Source organism: Oncorhynchus tshawytscha, linkage group LG11 (assembly GCF_018296145.1).
Source record: "Oncorhynchus tshawytscha isolate Ot180627B linkage group LG11, Otsh_v2.0, whole genome shotgun sequence".
NCBI lineage: Eukaryota > Metazoa > Chordata > Actinopteri > Salmoniformes > Salmonidae > Oncorhynchus > Oncorhynchus tshawytscha.
This window is the reverse complement of record NC_056439.1, coordinates 35,388,318-35,410,030: the sequence shown is the minus strand read 5'-3', so window position 1 is coordinate 35,410,030 and position 21,713 is coordinate 35,388,318. Positions and strand designations below refer to the sequence as shown.

The window sequence follows — 21,713 nt, the reverse complement described above, 5'->3', positions numbered from 1 at the left end:
GTAATATGACCAGGAGTTTTACCTGACCATTTCCTGGTCAGGTTACATTATCAGGAAAACATCCTGGCCCTAGGATCCTACTTTAAATCAGCATACTGCTCCTAGGATGAAGTAACAGACCTCTATGTGAGGCAGTGATGTGGAGGCCTGATAACGCCCCTGGAGCGTTGATAGAGCCCCGTGAGTTTACAAAGATCATCCCATATAATTAGAAAATAGATTGGGTATGAACCTTCTTATGATGGGATAAAGGTCAGACATTTTGGTCAGGGAGTTGTTCATACATGGTTTGCCAGCGATGTGATAAGATATTGTGTAAAATAATGAATTGGAATTTATCTGCACTAGCTTTGTTTGTTAGCTAGCTAGTCAGACAGTTTTAGAGGAATGATTCCAATACTTGTTCAACTGAACTGCCAATATGCCAACATTCCATTCAGACTATGTAGTCAGTCCACAGCCATACACTGGCTGAAATCTGTTGATGATAGGACTTAGAGTATTGATATTGTAACATATAGTAGCTCTCACAGCTTTCTAAGAAAACATACACGCTATGGTCTGTTTACATATATTTTAGAGGCTATTTATACAGAAATTTGTTATAAAGTTGTCACTAATTCTATTACTCAATTTATGATAATCACATGCCTTGCTTTTATTTTCATGCAGACGTCAAATATGAATTATGCCTATACTGTCATTCATTCCAATTAGACTGGTTTGGAGTTCTCCCTGATCAATATGGCTGCCATTTTCACCCCATTATGGAACATTGAGAGTTTATGGGATAGCCCCTCTAGTAATTTAATAGGATCTCTATGGATCATCCATCCCCCTCTGGGTATTACTGTAGGGATCAGCAGAGACCATCCCTAGGGAAGAGGGGGATGGAGCAGAAGGGGAGGCTGCAGGTGGATCTCAGAGCTCTGTGGATGGAGCAGTGTGATCAGATGAAGAAGAGGAAGAGGTACAGTGAAGTTCAGACAAACTGCCAGAGTCAATTCGATATTAAGGATATTTTTGATAGTTCTTTGCATAAACATAAACTCTTATTCAAGGATGTCTTTATTTTTTACATTGCATCCATGTACTGGATGAGCAGTTCAGGTAAGGTGTGTTTATTCAAAGCCAATAGTGTGTAATGAACTTACACCTGTGACTATTCACCTGAGCACCCTAACCACTGAGCACCCTAACCATTTCTCACCATACACTGCTCTTGGCTCTGTTTACCATGCCTATCAATTTCCTCTGGACTCACCCAAAACTGTGACTCATTCCCATGCGCACGGCCCCACCATGCACCTAAACTCATGAGTGAATCTCACCTCATGCCTTCAGCTGATGGCTGGAAGCCAGGCCTGTAGCACAGTATTGATTATCCATCAAAACCAAGTGCTCTGTAGCGCTCTTAACATCTCTCCCCCCCCCCGGACTGATTTACACTTTTTGCACCAAAGTACATTCATCTCTAGGAGACAGACCGCCTCTCCTTCCTGAGCGGTATGATGGCTGCGAGGTCCCATGGTGTTTATACTTGCGTACTATTGTTTGTGCAGATGAATATGGTACCTTCAGGCGTTTGGAAATTGCTCCCAAGGATGAACCAGACTTGTGGAGGTATACCATTTGTTTTCTGAGGTCTTGGCTGATTTCTTTTGATTTTCCCATGATGTCAAGCAAAGAGGCACTGAGTTTGAAGGTAGGCCTTGAAATACATCCACAGGTACACCTCCAATTGACTCAAATGATGTCAATTAGCCTATCAGAAGCTTCTAAAGCCATGAATTCTAAAGTTCTTAAAGCCTGGAATTTTCCAAGCTGTTTGAAGGCACAGTCAACTTAGTGTAATGTAAACTTCTGACCGACTGGAATCGTGATGCAGTGAATTATAAGTGAAATAATCTGTCTGTAAACAATTGTTGGGAAAATGTTTTGTGTCACGCACAAAGTAGATGTCCTAACCGACTTTCCAAAACTATAGTTTGTTAACAAGAAATTTGTTCTGTGCTGGAAAAACGAGTTTTAATGACTCCAACCGAAGTGTATGTAAACTTCCGACTTCAACTGTATATGAAGTTTGACAGCACATACTGCATGTTTATCAGATCTCTAACACAATTCAGTGGAGACTTCCGCTAGGTCTGTTTTGCACTTGGTAGAGCTGACACTCTGCTACTGATACTTCCTGTTGCCTGTTTCCTGTGTGGCTGACAGCGACTTGCTCAGATCAGTGAACTCAAGGCTCTGGAGAGGTGGGCCAAAACACATCACAGTAGCCTACCTATATGATGCAGGACCTCTAAATATAGATAAGGAACTCATGTGTGTGCCTGTGTGTGTCTGTAGAAAGCGCATGTGTGCATGGGTATTAGACAAGGAAATTATTTGATCTTTTACAAAGACAATACCTGAAGTAATAAATGAGTCAGCCATCCATGCAGGTTATTCAGGGTCATTGGCCAGCTTATGGTGGCCTGTTATTGTGGTGCGGGTTTTTATGTATGTGTGAGAGAGTGAAATACCGTATATATATATACGGTATTTCACTGGGGCATATATATATATATATATATATATATATACAGTGGGGCAAAAAAGTATTTAGTCAGCCACCAATTGTGCATGTTCTCCCACTTAATTAAACCTGTTACAGATTCAGGTTCCCAGTTGGGAACCAACGTTAACTGGGACGTGGCGCATGGAACGCAAAAATATTCTTAGAAATATTTAACCTCCACACATTAACAAGTCCAATAGCTCAAATGAAAGATAAACACCTTGTTCATCTAGCCAGCAAGTCAGATTTCTAAAATGTTTTACGGCGAAAACATAGCACATATTTATGTCAAACCACCACCAAAGACACAGCTAATTTGAATTAGCCACGTTGAACAAAATATGCAATCAACAACCGCAGGATTAAAAGAAAAATAATTCACTAACCTTTTGAAAATCTTCATCAGATGACAGTAATAGGACATGTTACACAGTACATTTGTTTTTTTCAATAATATGCAATTTATATCCATAAATCTCTGTTTACAATGACGCCATGTTCAAAAAAATGCTACTCAGATGTCCGGAGAAATGATGATATCTGCCGGAGCTAACGTCAGATAACAAGCAATACACATCATAAACTTTGACTAAATATACATGTTCTACATATAGTTAGAAAGATACACTTCTTCTTAATGCAACCGCTGTGTTACATTTATTTTTAACGTTACAGAATTCGTTCACTAGGCTATAATATGAGACTGCGCTCAGAAATTAGCATTATGTCTCCTCCATCTCGGAGTCCACAGAAACCCATAATTAACACATAAATATTCCCTTACCTTTGATGTTCTTCGATCAGAAGTCGTGGAAGAAGTTATACTTACCAAAAACTGCGTTTGGTTTTCAAATCTGTGTCTTTAGGTTATCAAACACGACAAATTCCGGTCGAAATGCAGGCAAAATTCTAGTGGATGCGCATCAAAACTTCAAAATTACATATTATATGTCGACTAAACTGGTCAAACTAAGTGCAGAATCGAGCTTTAGCATGTTTTAAACATAGAAAACAATCCTTAGCGTGAACAGACAAACCTACATCGTTTGGTGAATCTTGGAACAAAGAGAGCTCCTGATTCGACGTGCGCATGAAAGTGCATGTATTTTCGAGTGAACCGGAGGTTTCAGCCCGCCAAAACTCGAGGGAGCGATTCTCACAATGGCAGGCCCCACTGAAAGGGGACATCGCGCTGAAGAGATAGGAACTGTTCCCAGATCTGTAGCTGGTTGGGAAGGGTGGGGGCGATGACGTCAAAGTTGGCCCAACTTTTCTGTTGTCAAGAGAGAGTTTGGGAGAATGGATGCCCTGAGAGTTCTGCTTTACATAGAGACATAATTTGAACGGTTTTAGAAGCTTTAGAGTGTTTTCTATTCAATAATTATTATTATATGCATATATTAGCAATTTTTGACAGATTTTTTTTCTGTTTACTATGGGCACGCAATTCCTCCAAAGGGGGCAGTAGTCAGCCCTATCCTTAACGAGTCAGCCATCCATGCAGGTTATTCAGGGTCCTTGGCCAGTTTATGGTGGCCTGTTATTGTGGTGCGGGTTTTTATGTATGTGTGAGAGAGTGAAATACCGTATATATATATACGGTATTTCACTGGGGCATATATATATATATACAGTGGGGCAAAAAAGTATTTAGTCAGCCACCAATTGTGCATGTTCTCCCACTTAAAAAGATGAAAGAGGCCTGTAATTTTCATCATAGGTACACTTCAACTATGACAGACAAAATGAGAGAGAAAAAATCCAGAAAATCACATTGTAGGATTTTTAATGAATTTATTTGCAAATTATGGTGGAAAAATAAGTATTTGGTCAATAACAAAAGTTTATCTCAATACTTTGTTATATACCCTTTGTTGTCAATGACAGAGGTCAAACGTTTTCTGTAAGTCTTCACAAGGTTTTCACACACTGTTGCTGGTATTTTGGCCCATTCCTCCATGCAGATCTCCTCTAGAGGAGTGATGTTTTGAGGCTGTTGCTGGGCAACACGGACTTTCAACTCCCTCCAAAGATTTTTGATGGGGTTGAGATCTGGAGACTGGCTAGGCCACTCCAGGACTTTGAAATGCTTCTTACGAAGCCACTCCTTCGTTGCCCGGGCGGTGTGTTTGGGATCATTGTCATGCTGAAAGACCCAGCCACGTTTCATCTTCAATGACCTTGCTGATGGAAGGAGTTTTTCACTCAAAATCTCACGATACATGGCCCCATTCATTCTTTCCTTTACACTGATCAGTCGTCCTGGTCCCTTTGCAGAAAAACAGACCAAAGCATGAAAACAGTAGGTATGGTGTTCTTTGGATGCAACTCAGCATTCTTTGTCCTCCAAACACGACGAGTTGAGTTTTTACCAAAAAAGATATATTTTGGTTTCATCTGACCACATGACATTCTCCCAATCTTCTTCTGGATCATCCAAATGCTCTCTAGCAAACTTCAGACGGGCCTGGACATGTACTGGCTTAAGCAGGGGGACACGTCTGGCACTGCAGGATTTGAGTCCCTGGCGGCGTAGTGTGTTACTGATGGTAGGCTTTGTTACTTTAGTCCCAGCTCTCTGTAGGTCATTCACTAGGCCCCCCCATTTGGTTCTGGGATTTTTGCTCACCGTTCTTGTGATCATTTTGACTCCACGGGGTGAGATCTTGCGTGGAGCCCCAGATCGAGGGAGATTATCAGTGGTCTAGTATGTCTTCCATTTCCTAATAATTGCTCCCACAGTTGATTTCTTCAAACCAAGCTGCTTACCTATTGCATATTCAGTCTTCTCAGCCTGGTGCAGGTCTACAATTTTGTTTCTGGTGTCCTTTGACAACTCTTTGGTCTTGGCCATAGTGGAGTTTGGAGTGTGACTGTTTGAGATTGTGGACAGGTGTCTTTTATACTGATAACAAGTTCAAACAGGTGCCATTAATACAGGTAACGAGTGGAGGACAGAGGAGCCTCTTAAAGAAGCCTCTCACAGGTCTGTGAGAGCCAGAAATCTTGCTTGTACGTACGTACAGTGGGGCAAAAAAGTCATTAGTCAGCCACCAATTGTGCAAGTTCTCCCACTTAAAAAGATGAGAGAGGCCTGTAACAGGTGCCAGTAATACAGGCAACGAGTGGAGGACAGAGGGGCCTCTTAAAGAAGAAGTTACAGGTCTGTGAGAGTCAGAGATCTTGCTTGTTTGTACAGTGTGATTTTCTGGATTTATTTTCCTCATTTTGTCTGTCATAGTTGAAGTGTACCTATGATGAAAATTACAGGCCTCTCTCATATTTTTAAGTGGGAGAACTTGCACAATTGGTGGCTGACTAAATACTTTTTTGCCCAACTGTATATATATATATATATATATATGTGTGTTTGTTCGTGTGTGTGTGTGTGTGTGTGTGTGTGTGTGTGTGCTTATACAGTGCCTTGTAAAATAATTCACCCCACTTGGTGTTTTTCCTACTTTGTTGCATTACAACCTGTAATTTAAATAGATTTTTATTTGGATTTCATGTAATGGGCATACACAAAATAGTCCAAATTAGTGAAGTGAAATGAAATAAATAACTTGTTTCAAAAAAATAAAAATAAATAAAAACAGAAAAGTGGTGCGTGCATATGTCAAAGGTGTGTGCACTGGTCGTGAAGTCAGGTGCAGGAGAGCAGAGATTTGTGAACAGGCGCACACTTTATTTAGGCAAAAGTGCAAAACGCTCAAAACAGTCACAAGAATTATGTTTAACAATAAACATCTTTGTGAAAAATAACACGGAAAAAAACAAGCCAGTCTGGCGCGTCAACAATACAAATGTAACACAAACAATCTTACACAAAGACATGATTGCGGAACAGAGGAATAAATACATGTAGATTGATTGGGGAATGAAAACCAGGTGCATAGGGAACAAGACAAAACAAATGGATACATGAAAAATGGAGAGGCGATGGCTAAAAAGCCGGTGACGTCGACCGACGAACGCTGCCCGAACAAGGAGAGGAGCCGACTTCGGCGGAAGTTGAGACAGCATATGTATTCACCCCCTTTGCTATGAAGCCCCTAAAGATTTGGTGCAACCAATTACCTTCAGAAGTCACATAATTAATTAAATAAAGTCCACCTGTTTGCAATCTAAGTGTCACATGATCTCAGTATATATACACCTGTTCTGAAAGGCCCGAGAGTCTGCAAAACCACTAAGCAAGGGGCACCACCAAGCAAGCGGTACCATGAAGACCAAGGAGCTCTCCAAACAGGTCAGGGACAAAGTTGTGGAGAAGTACAGATCAGGGTTGGATTCTAAAAAAATATCCGCAACTTCCACGAAGCACCATTAAATCCCTTATTAAAAAATTGAAAGAATATGGCACCCACAATAAACCTGCCAAGAGAGGGCCGCCCACCAAAACTCACGGACCAGGCAAGGAGGGCATTAATCAGAGAGGAAACAAAGAGACCAAAGATAACCCTGAAGGATCTGCAAAGCTCCACAGCGGAGATAGGAATAATTGTCCATAGGCCCACTTTAAGTCGTACACTCCACAGAGCTGGGCTTTACGGAAGAGTGGCCAGAAAACAGCCATTGCTGAAAGAATAAAAGGTACTCTGGTCAGATGAGACTAGAATTGAGCTTTTTGGCCTTCAAGGAAAATGCTATGTCTGGCACAAACCCAACACCTCTCATCACCTCGAGAAAACCATGCTGGTGGCAGCATTATGCTGTGGGGATATTTTTCATCGGCAGCGACTGGGAAACTGGTCAGAATTGAAGGACTGATGGATGGCGCTAAATACAGGGAAATTCTTGAGGGAAACCTGTTTCAGTCTTCCAGAGATTTGAGACTGGGATGGAGGTTCACCTTCCAGCAGGACAATGGCCCTAAGCATACTGCTAAAGCAACACTTGAGTGGTTTAAGGGGAAATTTAAATGTCTTGGAATGGTCTAGTACACCAGCAGGAACCCATCCAACTTGAAGGAGCTGGAGCAGTTTTGCCTTGAAGAATGGGCAAAAATCCCAATGGCTAGATATACCAAGTTTATATAGACATAATTGCTGCAAGAAAGTGGCTCTACAAAGTATTGACTTTGGGGGGTGAATAGTTATGCACGCTCAATTTTTCTGTTTTTTGTCTTATTTCTTGTTTGTTTCACAATAAAAAGTTGTGTGCATCTTCAAAGTGGTCCAGTATCTGTTTGGATTACACTGGATTACCTTCACACGCACACACACATGTTGTGTAAATCAAATGATACAAACCTCCCAAAAATCTATTTTAATTCCAGGTTGTAAGGCAACAAAATAGGAAAAATCCCAAGGGGGTGAATACTTTCACAAGGCACTGTATATGTGTATATGAGACAGGGAGTGCGTGTGATTGTAATCCAGTGTCTCCAGCCGGCAGATGGTTATCTAAGGCCAGCCATTAGCCACCAGGTGTTCAAACAGCAGTATAAGGGATAAGATACCTTCTGTTTTTACTTATCAAACAGATACTGGACATCTTTAATTACCCCTTACACTTACAAAATATGAACTGGATCAATATCTTACAGCCTGGCTGCAGAATATATTTTTGGAATGGTAGTTTTCATGTAATGGGCTGAGTGAGGCTTTCACTTAAATGGCCTCAAAATTATCTCCAGTGACTAGTGTTGTCTGTTTCCTCCCCAAGTGAATCCAAGGAGACTAAGAAGTAAGGGCAGTCAAAGCGATAAGGTTCAGACAAGGCAAGATGAGCTGAATGTGTACTTATGGAATCACATAAAAGACCACTCATTCAACTCATTGATTCAATCATTGTTCAATGTACTGGTACAGTACAAACAATAGTGTTCTTGTGTTCAGAGCTTTAAATGCAGGTTGGAAAGCAAAATCGTTTGCACGTGGTAGAGTGCTGCTGTGTTCTGAGTTGGAACATCTTTTTAACATCATTTTAGACATAGACTACAAAGTTTAATGGTAACATAATCAATTAGATTATTTTTATATATATACTTAGGCTGAAAAGGGCAGTGAGCGTGGGCCTGGCTGAGGAGTCTGCCAAGACTGATACAGTGGCAAGTATATTCCTTTTGAGTTAAAATAGAACCTGCTATTACAGATTATAATTATAGATGTCTCAGGTCTATTACGTTAATGGCAACACCAGGATGTACACGTGTCTCTGTAACTATTGCAGGGCTTTCCACATCCACATTCAGAAATTCACATGGTTTTCATTATCATTATCTACTGTGGTAGACAGGGAGAGTAACTATGGTTACACTGACTGAAAGAGCTTTTCCTGAAGTGTATTGTACAGAAATGTGATTCATTCACGACCACCCTGTCTGTTCACTCACACGCAGACACACGTGCCACATATGGAATCATGTAGTAACCAAAAAAGTGTTAAACAAATAAAATAACATTTTATATTTGAGATTCTTCAAATAGCCACCATTTGCCTTGATGACAGCTTTGCACACTCTTGGAATTATCTCAACCAGCTTCACCTGGAATGCTTTTCCAAAAGTGTTGAAGGAGCTCTCAGATATGCTGAGCACTTGAATGCTGATTTTTCTTCACCCTGCGGTCCAACTCATCCCAAACCATCTCAATTTGGTTGAGGTCGGGGGATTGTGGAGGCCAAGTCATCTGATGCAGCACTCCATCACTCTCCTTCTTGGTAAAATAGCCCTTACACAGCCTGGAGGTGTGTTGGGTTATTGTCCTGTTGAAAAACAAATGATAGTCCCACTAAGCAGTGTATCGCTGCAGAATGCTTTGGTAGCCATGCTGGTTAAGTGTGCCTTGAATTCTAAATAAATGACAGACAGTGTCATCAACAAAGCACCCCCACACCATAACACATCCTCCTCCATGCTTTACGGTGGGAAATACACATGCGGAGATCATCCGTTCACCCACACGATGTCTCACAAAGACAAGTCGGTTGGAACCGAATATCAGGACAGATTTCCACCGGTCTAATGTCCATTGCTTGTGTTTCTTGGCCCAAGCAAGTCTCTTCTTATTATTGGTGGCCTTTAGTAGTGGTTTCTTTGCAGAAATTTGACCATGAAGGCCTGATTCACACAGTCTCCTCTGAACAGTTGATGTTGAGATGTGTCTGTTACTTGAACTCTGTGAAGCATTTATTTGGGCAGAAATTTCCGAGGCTGGTAACTCTAATGAACTTATCCTCTGCAGCCGAGGTAACTCTGGGTCTTCCTTTCCTGTGGCGATCCTCATGAGAGCCAGTTTCATCATAGCGCTTGATGGGTTTTGCAACTGCACTTTAAGAAACTTTCAAAGTTCTTGAAATGTTCCATATTGACTGACCTTCTTGTCTTAAAGTAATGATGGACTGTCATTTCTCTTTGCTTATTTGAGTTGTTCTTGCCATAATTTGGACTTTTCCAAATAGGGCCATCTTCTGTATAGTACCCCTACATTGTCACAACACTCATTGGCTCAAATGCATTAAGAAGGAAAGAAATTCCACAAATGAACTTTTAAGGCACACCTGTTATTTGAAATCATTCCAGGTGACTACCCCATGAAGCTGGTTGAGAGAATGTCAAAGCTGAGAGAGTGTACAAAGCTGTCATCAAGGCAAAGGGAGGCTACTTTGAAGAATCTAAAATGTATTTTAATTTGTTGAACACTTTTTTGGTTACTACATGTGTTATTTCATTGTTTTGATGTGTTCACTATTATTCTACAATTTAGAAAATAGTAAAAAATAAAGAAAAACCCTTGAATGAGTAGGTGTTCTAAAACGTTTTACTGGTAGTTTGCATTTCAGAGAGGGGTTATAATGTGATAATTTATTTGGTCAACACAACAAAAGACCACTTGATGGAATTGTCTAATCTATTGTGAAGGTGTATTTTCTTCTGTTGAAGCCATTCTGTTGTTGATTTACTTCTGTGTTTTGGGTCGTTGTCCTGTTGCATCATTCAACTTCTGCTAAGCTTCAGTTGGCTGACAGATAGCCTAACATTCTCCTGCAAAATGTCTTGATAAACATGGGAATTCATTTTTCCGTTGATGATAGCAATATGTCCAGGCCTTGAGGCAGCAAAGTAGCCCCAAACCATAATGCTCCCTCCGCCATACTTTACAGTTGGGATGAGGTTTTGATGTTGGTGTGCTGTGCCTTTTTTTCCCACACATAGTGTTGTGTGTTCCTTCCAAACAACAACTGTAGTTTCATTGTCCACAGAATATTTTGCCAGTAGCGCTGTGGAATATCCAGGTCCACTTTTGCAAACTTCAGACTTATTTTGACAGCAGTGGTTTCTTCCATGGTGTCCTCCCATGAACACCATTCCTGTTTAGTGTTTTACTAATTGTAGAATCGTCAACAGAGATGTTAGCATGTTCCAGAGATATCTGTAAGTCTTTAGCTGACACTCTAGGATTCTTCTTAACCTCATTGAGCATTCAATGCTGTGCTCTTCAGTCATCTTTGCAGGGTGGCCACTCCTAGGGAGAGTAATAACAATGCTTAACTTTCCCCATTTCTAGACAATTTGTCTTTACCATGGACTGATAAACATCAAGGCTTTTAGAGATACTTTTGTAACCCTTTTCTGCAAGTCAAAAATTCTTAATCTTAAAAATTCTTAAATTCTTAAATAGGTCTCCTGAGATCTCTTTTGTTCGAGGCATGGTTCACATCAGGCAATGCTTCTTGTGAATAGCAAACTCAAATGTTGTGTGTTTTTTATGGGGCAAGGCAGCTCTAACCAGCATCTCCAATCTCATTGATTGGACTCCAAGTTAGCTGACTCCTGACTCCAATTAGCTTTTGAAGAAGCCCTTAGCCTAGTGGTTCACATATTTTATCCAGCCTTCACTGTGATTGTTTTAAGGATGTATTCAATATAGACAAGAAAAATACAATAATTTGTGTGTTATTAGTTTAAGCACACTATGTTTGTCTATTGATCAGATCAGATCAAATTTGATAACCGATTTACACAGAAATCCAGGTAATTACAAAGGGTTCACATACTTTTTCTTGCCACTGTACTGTACCATCTAATTTGTAACGGGTAGAGTAACTGACCAGATGAACTGTTTACAGACATACTCTTCATGTCCTTCAGGCATTCACGCTTGCTTGGCATTCACACACAGCCATTCAAAGTCTCTGCCCTCATTGACACGTATTGGTACTGTAGTCTACAGACAGCAGTCCTCAGCAGGATACTCTGGTGAAGAGACACCAGACCTGGCCAATCAGGTGCTGTAAACAAGCACACACCCCTACACACACACACACCAATTATTTTATTTACTTTCACATACATTTTGAAGTAAGTATTCACATATATTTTTTTGAAAATACAAGTAGTTGAATATGGCAATATAATTGGAAATGCACTTGGAAAGCACTAGCATGTATTTGAAAAAACTTAAATACATAGAGCATTTTCAAATACACATAAATACTCCCATTCATTTGAACCCAGGTCCTAGGAGTATTTGAAATAATGTTTTTGGAAGAAATATTTGAAAATATTTTGAAACTGTAAGCTATTTATAGGAAATTATTTTAAAATACTTTCAAATCATTCCAAAAGAAATACTTGATTTGGTCCATGTTACTTGAAGATACTCAAATACACAGAAAGTAAGTATGCAAATAACAATACACATGTATTTGAACCCTGGTCTGACACATTCACATACACACACCTGTCCGCACATGTCTGTACACATGCATTGGTATATAGTGGCGGTTGTCGTAAATGTTGTTACAACAGATTGGCCATCCAGGCCTTGGCCATCCAATACGCAGATGAGCTAACACATGTAATAACGCATAATGCATACAGTTCAATCTTAAGCATGTACAGATCCTATATGCCTACTGGTAGACAAATTACAAATGTGGAATTCTATCTTGTGTTCCAACATGTGCTAGATACAGAATAGTTCCAATGCTGACGTGTGAACATCATATGGATTTTTTTTTGATGCACGTATAGGCTTCAGATTTTCCAGTTCATGCTTCCAAAATTAAATATCATGCAGACCTGAACGCAGGGATGCAGAGGTCATCCACCTTGACCTTCGGATAACATACAGTATACATCTATAAGGGTTAATTATATTGACATTTAGTTAATCCTGTAATTAATAAATATGTTTGCTATTTCTTTATCTCTGCGTTGTCTCCCTCTTTGTTACGAGCCGGATTGGGTTATGAGTCTCTCTCTCACCCACTCACCCTCTCTGACCTCTCACGTCCACCTGTCTGCAGCTCAATCAGGGGGCCCTGGCGGAGCACGAGAGGAAGATGAGGTCACTTCCTGATGATCTGCGGGAGCCTGTGAACGTTTGTGTGGGGACCCACTTCCCTGAGCAGGTAGACCAGGCTGGTGAGAAGCAGCAAGACAGGGTGGGCTTCTATGGAAATGTCTTCCTGTGGTAGACATGTTCCTGGACCTATCTCCTCTCCTTCCTCTTCCTCAGCAATAGGAGATAGATTTGTACGGTCAATATCTGAGAATATTGGGCGTGGCATGTTAGAGGTGTTGATACCACAGTGTGGGATGTTTTTATTACTATTTTTGAATTCTTTTGTGTTTCACGGTGCTCTAATACAAATCGGAGGGGCCTATTAAGGTTATCTATGAGTTGATGAATTGGATAGTCAAGTTGGAATGTTAGGCATTTTTCAAACATAAGTCTCTAACTCTTAAGTCTCATAGTCACAGTCTGTAGTAGTTATCTTTTTGGCTTAATAGATTGACAAATGAGGTACAATGTGGCAAGAAGGAGAGAGAAATTGCATTTCTCTCAGTCTACTTGAATCGAGGGGATCTGTCACAGTTCAATTGGACTCGGTTTTATTAATTACATTCTCCCACACATAATTCACACAATGGCTTTCTATGCATAAGAGCACAGAATCCATGTTGTAATTTTCTGAGAAACTTTAGATAAAGGAAAGGTAGAAGATCAGAACAGAGAAGTCGCCCATTATGCAGGCTTTGTGTCAATTCTATTCTGTTTTTATGGATGAACTGATGTGCATTTAGGCAGACTTCCTCCCACCATGGGAGACTACTTTTACCTGCGTCTATGTAGTTAGTAGCAGTGACGTGAAATACAAATTCATACTCAATCATGTGTATTGTTATAACACATTTGTTTTCAGAGTTTACGGTAATTCAGCTAGCTAACTACTGTACCTTCTGATGATAAACATTCAGTCGCATCGCTTGTTTGTTGTATTGTGTGTGTGAGCTGGTAGAGCTGTGTGAGTGTGCTTGTTTGTATACAGGCATATATTTAGGCCCAAATGACAAGCGTGTACAGGCCAGGGTGAATCATCAGCAGCATGTCCATTACTGAGTGAACTGAGTGCATCTTAATGACAGACACAGTGAAGACAGGGGAGAAGCAATTTAGTAAAAGCATGCAGAGGCACTACGCTATTTATAACTAGCTATGCTGTTTGAGCTCACTGGCTCTTTTGTATTTAAGCAGATGACACATGTGAAGACTGGTTCCTATTGCCAGAGTGCCTCTGTCTCTCTCTACTTTCAATACAGGGAAACCAGAGATTGGGGCCCTGGCAGATCTTCTGCTGTAAAGCTCTTCTTCTGCCTGTCCTGGCCACCAATCTGGAACACAATGGGCTTACTCATTCATAATTACACATAATTACAATGCTGTTTCTCTCTGTCTATTATGATTTTAGCCCCAAATGGGCAATTCATTCCCACAAAGGCAAGGCGATGAGAGAGGCAGGTGGAAGGTGCAGGTCTCACACATTTGGGGATATGTTGTCAGGAGCTGAGGAATACTCTGAGTTGAGACATTCATCCACATTGGCAGTTAGATGATGGAGAGGCTGTCACATCAGGAAGAGGCATGGGGACTCGTTTATCAGACCTTTACATACAGTGCCTTCAGAAATGATTCACACCCCTTGACTTTTCCACATTTTGCTGTGTTACCGCCTGAATTTAAAATGGATTAAATTGAGGTATTTTATCACTGGCCTACACACAATACCTCATAATGTCAAAGTAGACATTTCTGCTGAATAATTAAACATGAAAAGCTGAAACGTCTTCTGTCAAGTATTCAACCTCTTTGTTATGGCAAGCCTAAATAAGTTCAGGAGCAAGAATATACTTAACAAGTCACATATTAAGTTGCATGGACTCACTCTGTGTGCACTAGTTAAAGTTATAAGCATGCTTGTTGAATGACTACCTCATCTCTGTATCCCACACAACAATTATCTGTAATGTCCCTCAGTCGAGCAGTGAATTTCAAACACAGATTCATCCACAAAGACCAGGGAGGTCAGAAGGACAAGCTATTGGTAGATGGGTAAAAATTTTAAAAAGCAGATATTGAATATTCCATTGAGCATAATGAAGTTATTAATTACACTTTGAATGGTGTATTAATACACCCAATCACTTCAAAGATATATGCATCCTTCCTGACTCAGTTGCCAGAGAGGAAGGAAACCACTCTGGGATTTCACCATGAGGCCAATGGTGACTTTAAAACAGTTACAGAGTTGAATGTTTGTGATAGGAGGAAACTGATGATGGAGCAACAACATTGTACTTACTCCACAATACTAACCTAAATGACAGAGTGAAAAGAAGGAAGCCTGTAGAGAATAAAAATATTCAAAAACATGAATCTTGTTTGCAACAAGGCACTAAAGTAATAATGCAAAAAAAGGATTTCACTTTTTGTCCTGAATAGAAAGTGTTAAGTTCAGGGCAAATCCAATAGAACACATTACTGAGAACCACGCTCCATATTTTCAAGCATATTGGTGGCTGCATCATGTTATGGTCTTAATCACTCGTAGATGTACGGTCCCCTGATTTGGGGACCTGTGTGGTTCTGGTACCAGTTCTAACCAATATTTTCCCTTATAAATCAATCTGTGGACACCGTAGATCAAAATGGCTTGCATTGAGCGATAGCCCTGGTTCCCACGAACACAGTAGTATATGAACCCGTGGGACATAGTATGTGAAATTTGAAACCACTGGTATGTCCCTCCTACAATTTCATTCTCTCTTCCGACTGTCCATCACCTCCTGGCTGAATCCAACTTTGCAACCACTGACAAAGCACATGTATGGAGCGAGATAGGTATGTTCAACCTTTTGGCAGCTATCGTTAAGACCATAAGAAAATCCATAAGTAAATTGTTAGGATAGTAAGAAAAGCCATGCATGAAACGTAAACATTAAATTAGATCTATAAACGTACAAACCCTATGTTACGACTATGAATTAACATTTACACATTCAATTCTAACTTTACATCTCCCTTTATTCGGTTACAGTTTATGCGGTTTATGCGTACAAACTTTTGTCAGTAATGTGGCACCTGCAAAGGACATGAAGTGAACGTACTGTAGCTAGTTGAAGTTAGCTAGTCAATCAAGCAACTCTAGCCCAGACATTAGAGTTGCTTTGCAGCTTCCGGTTTCATTTCCAAAATAAAAGTCTAGAGCTTGTTTTAGAACTGCATTCAATAATGATGTTATACCAGTAGATGGCGTAGTATAGGCTTTGGCATTCAGCAAATGACTTGTGTGAGAATGATAAAGACACAGAAGAGCCTTGTCTAGAATAACTGCCTGAGCTGCAAAATAGAAAGTAAATATTATTTAGGCTGGGCCTATTCCGCTATCTATATATGCCATGCTATTGTGTGCTATTTTATAGCCGCATGGGGCTACTGCGATGATCATGTAACCTAATGAATAACACTTCTTCCAGTATTTGGGAGCACGGAGTGTAGGCCTTATATTAGGCAATTTGACTGTTGTATTAGTGAATTCCACTCTGTATGCAGGCTTGTTACAGCCATTTGCGTTACACAACCCCATCTCAATAAATGAGACAAAACAAAATATTAGGTCTTGGCTATAACCTGTCCTGAGTGAAATAGCCGAAGGGTCCCAAATGGTCAAGACTATCTATAGCCTATTCTTATTGCCAGATCTGTTTTCCCTATCGGCCACTGCACGTGCTTCTTCAACTATTTTGTTTAAAATGTATTTAGAGGCTATATTTAAAGGCCTGTGAGCTAGGGTCTCTTTTTAAGGAGAGCCTTATAATAGAAACAGTTATAAAACACAAATTGAGTTCTAAAAATTATTTCACAAGACACCAGTACCCAAAATGATAACCTAAATTGTAGTGCCTACAAGTTGAAGGCCTATTTTTTATTTGGACAGGCCTAAATGAAACATTGAATTATTAAAGTGATAGACTAAAGAACTTTGGATAATTTCTATCATTTTGAGTACACAGTCCCAAAATAGAACAGTCCCCCTTCTAATTTCCTTAATTTTGTAGCTAGAGTCAAATACATTCTGTGGCACACAGAGTCAAATACTTTCTATAGAACAAACTTCACATCAGGATAGGCAACCGAAATGAATAATTAATGTATGTGTGTTATATTAAACATAGAGGAGGGAGTAAAATGTAGGCAAGCAATAAACATTTCAGAACAACTACTAGTCAAGTAAGACATGGGAGAGATGACGAATTTTGGCAAAGAAATTTATTTATAGACTAATACACTTGAAACAAAAAGCCAAACCGAAAACTGCAGACATTACAAGTGCCTCCCCACGATTTGCGATCAAACCGAAATGCAAATTCAAATGAAACGCAGCCTAACCTGAACAGAAATCTCAACCAGCAAGCAAGTCGCAGCAATGAAGAATTCAGTGCTTGCGTGTCCACGCGAAGGGGGAGGGGGGATTCTGGCAGGGGGGAACTTTTTGGCACAACACCGGCAACCCACATTGCGCACACCTGGCAACCATCATTGCGCACACCTGCTCCCCATCGTTAAGCACACCTGGACTTCATCACCACACTGAATACTCTCCCTTCATATAGCCCTCAGTTTCCTCGGTCATCAGGCTGTGTTGGTTTTTGGGTGCGTTCAGTACGCAGCTCCTGTTTTGTATTATTGTGAAACTCACCTTCTGCACCTGCTTCCAGACTCCCTGCGTATACGTTACAATTATGCTATATTTAGAAAGCATATAAGTCATTGCATGCCTTGCTCATACAGTTTTGTTGAATAGGAAATACATAATATCAAATATTTCATATTATATCATATTTGTACTATGTACTTGAGCTTGTGTCCTCAAAAGTGACTACACCTCAGTCATTTATAACAATTTGTACCAGAAAGGTGAGATTTTAACCTTTTTATGAGCAGCATTACTAGTTATTGTTTATGGCGCTCTCATGATAAATAATTAATTTGGGGCATCATGTAGAGGACATTTTCAGTTACATTTAACTGGTTAAGAACTGGGGAGTTTTTCAGGATAAAAAAATTGTGGAATGGAGCTATGCACAGGCAAAATCCTAGAGGAAAACCTGGTTCAGTCTGCTTTCCACCAGACGCTGGGAAATTAATTCACGTTTCAGCAGGACAATCACCTAAAACACAAGGATAAATCTACATTGGAGTGAATGTTCTTGAGTGGCAGAGTAATAGTTTTGACTTAAATCTGCTTGAAAATCTGTGCAAAACTTGGAAATGGTTGTATAGCAATGATCAACAGCCAATTTGACAGAGCTTGAAGAATTTTGAAAAGATTAGTGGGGAAATATTGTACAATCCAGGTGTGGAAAGCTCTTAGAGACTTACCCAGAAAGACTCACAGCTGTAATCGCTGCCAAAGGTGATTCTAACGTGTATTGACTCAAGGGCATGAATACTTATGTAAATGAGATATTTCTGTATTTAATTTTCAATACAATTGCAACAATTTAAAAAATACACGTTTTCACTTTGTCATTGTGTGTAGATGGGTGCTGCAAGCTGAGGTTCTGTGCAGACTACAGGCGGCTGAATGAGGTAACCAGGAAGGACTCATACCCCACACCACATATCGATGAGTTGCTGGACCTGGTTAGGAGGTCCACCTGGTTCTCCTCACTAGACCTCCACAGTGGCTACTGCCCCTCTCCACAGAGGCCAGAGCCAAAACTGCATTCTCCACTAACAAAGGACACTGGCAGTTCAAGGCCCTGTGCTTCGGCCTGTGCAACGCTCCAGCTACTTTTGAGCATTTGATGGACAGGGTGCTGGATGGCATCCCCCGACAGCAGTGTCTGGTATACCTCTATGACATCCTGGCCCATGGCAGCTCCTTCCAGTCAGCCCTGGTGGCGCTTCGGAGTGTGCTGAAGCGGGTGGCTGCCGCAGGTCTGAAGCTCCACCCCGAGAAGTGTCACTTCATGAGGAGAGAGGTGTCCTTCTTAGGCCACAGAGTGGGGAAGGAGGGGATCAGCACCATGGAGGACAAGGTGGGGGCTGTCCGAATCTGGCCCACCCCCACCAACCACCGTCAGCTGAAGAGCTTCCTGGGCCTGGCCTCGTACTACAGGAGGTTTGTACGGGGCTTCTCAAGCGTCGCTACTCCCCTGAACGCCTGCTGCTGAAGGACAAGGCCTTCACTTGGACTGTGGAGGGTGACGAGGCCTTCAACACCCTCAAACGTGCACTGATCGAGGCCCCCGTGCTCGCCCCCCTTGACCTCACCTTGCCCTTTATCCTGGACACAGACGTGAGCAATGTGGGCATGGGTGGGGTGCTGGCCCAGGTGGGGCCAGAGGGGGAGAGAGTGGTGGCGTACTTCAGCAAAACATTTGACAAACATGAGCGCCGCTACTGTGTCACCCAGCGGGAGCTCTTGGCTGTTGTGGATTCCGTCAAACACTTCAAGTACTACCTGGGTGGCCTGCCCTTTACTGTAAGGACTGACCACTCTGCTCTCCAGTGGCTCATGTTTTTCAAAGAGCCAGAGGGGCAGGTGGCTCGCTGGTTGGAGGAGCTTCAGCCATATGACTTCACAGAGGTGCAGAGGGCAGGGGCACGCCACTCCAACGCCGACGCCATGTCCCATCGGCCCTGTACTGCAGACGGCTGCCGCCACTGTGAGCCGAGAGAGGGACGGGAGAGAGAGCTGTGTGCAGAGGAGGGGGCCTGTGCCACAGTGTGTCGGGCGTGCGGGCCTGTCTGCTGTGAGCTGCAGACTGTCGACGTGGCTGAATGGGGGCAGCAGCAGGGACGGGACACAGGCCTGCAGCCAGTGCTACAGTGGGTAGGGGCGCAGGTGAGGCCACCATGGGAACAGGTGACAGTGCTCTCACTCGCGACCAAAGGGTTGTGGTCAAAGTTTGAGACACTGCGGCTGGCTGAGGGCATGCTACAGCGGGCATGGAAGGAGTCAGCTATGGGAGAGAAGAGGTGGCAGGTGGTGGTCCCAAAAGCACGGCGGGAGGCTGTGCTCCAGAGTACTCATGGGAGGGTGGTGACTGGACATTTTGGGGTCACAAAAACACTCTGCCGCCTCCGTCACGGCTTTTACTGGGGGCAGCACTAGAGGGATATGGAGGACTTTTGCCGCCACTGTGACCACTGCACAGCGAGAAAGGGCCCCCCAGGCCGCTCTCATGCTCAGCTCCAACAGTTCCCAGTGGGGGCTCCCATGGAGAGGGTGGGAGTGGATGTAGTTGGGCCGTTCCCCACCACAGACAGTGGAAACCGCTGGGTGCTCACGGCCATGGAGTATTTCACAAAATGGCCCGAGGCCTATGCTCTGCCTGACCAGGAGGCAGAGACCATCGTCAACGTCCTGACAGCGGGGATGTTCAGCAGGTTTGGAGCTGGAGAGTCCATCCACAGCGACCAAGGCAGAAACTTTGAGTCTTGTGTTTTCGCCACCATGTGTGAGAGGCTGGGTATGCACAAGCCCGCACTACTCCTCTCCATCCTCAAAGTGATGGCCTTGTGGAGCGCTTCAACAAAACGCTTGGACAGCAGCTAGCCATAGTCTCTGCCAAACACCAGCGTGACTGGGACAAGCAACTGCCTAAGGTCCTCATGGCATGCCGCTCAGCTGTCCAAGACTCCACCTCCTGCACACCTGCCCTCCACATGCTGGGGAGAGAGATTCGCACCCCTGCGGAGATGGCGTTTGGTTGGCCCCTGGATAGCCCTCATGTTCCCCCGGGGCCGGAGTATGCCCGGAGACTCTAAGACCGCCTGGAGACATTCCACACCTTCGCCAGAGAGCAGCTGGTGAATGCAGGTGTGAGGCAGAAAAGGAACTATGACGTGCACACCCGGGGAAGGCACTTTGTGGCTGGGGAGCTGGTCTGGGTCTACAGCCCCCTGAGAAAGAAAGGCAGATGCCCCAAGTTGGACAGTCACTGGGTGGGATCCTGCAGCGTCCTGGAGAGGGTAGGGGAGGTTGTTTACCGGGTGCAGCTTCCTCCCAGGGGGAGAAAGGTGGCACTGAACCAGGACAGGTTAGCTCCATACAGAGGGGCCTCTTCTCTCCAAACCCCAGGGACCCCCACAATTCCCCTCTCTGGCAATGACATTCTCCAGGCACCCACATCCCAGGTGCCGCAGACAAGACTCCAGACAGCCCACTCCCCCTGTCTCCCTCCCTGTGTCACCGCGTGGTTCCCCGGAGCCACGAACTGTGTTCCCCATTCCTGCTTCCTTGTCCCCCATATCCCTTCCTTCATCCCCTGGGTCCCAGAGGGGCAGCCCCCTGCCACAGATGGAGCCCCCTGTTTCACATCTGGACACTCTGAGATCATCACGGCCACGCAGGCAAAGGAGACCTCCGGGTCGCTTCAGATACTTTGTTTGTTCCCTCGGGGACGAGGGACTTTGTGGCGGGGGGGCTGTGTAGTGACCTGCACAGACTGCTGTGTGTTAGGCTATTAGTGGGTTGTGTTGTACTTACCAGTGTTCGCGGGGTCCGACATGCCAATCAACCTGCTATAGGCCAATCACGGGAATGCCTGGAATGTTCTGATGCCGGGCATCCTGGCGGTTGGCGTAGTGGCGTGGAGGGGGGTTGGGCAGGGGGATGGAGCATTGGAAGTTAAGACCAGGTTTAGCCATTGTTCTCTCTCTTACGTTTGGCCTTCACAAGAGAAGGTCACGGTTGGTTTGTGGGGTATCTTTCATTTAATTTGCGTGGGCTACGGCCAAACTGTAGCCTGTGTAAAGTTGGGTTAATAAACCGTCAATTTGTAAACTCAAGCCTCAGTCTGGACAATTGTTCCTTCATAATCTAGTCAGGTCATTACAATACTTTC

At 42.8% G+C, this 21,713-nt stretch overlaps 1 pseudogene; it reads left to right on the top strand.

Annotated features, from left to right (window-relative positions):
* Positions 1–821: 821 nt before the first annotated feature.
* Positions 822–20,634, top strand: LOC112262172 (annotated as a pseudogene).
* Positions 20,635–21,713: the final 1,079 nt, after the last annotated feature.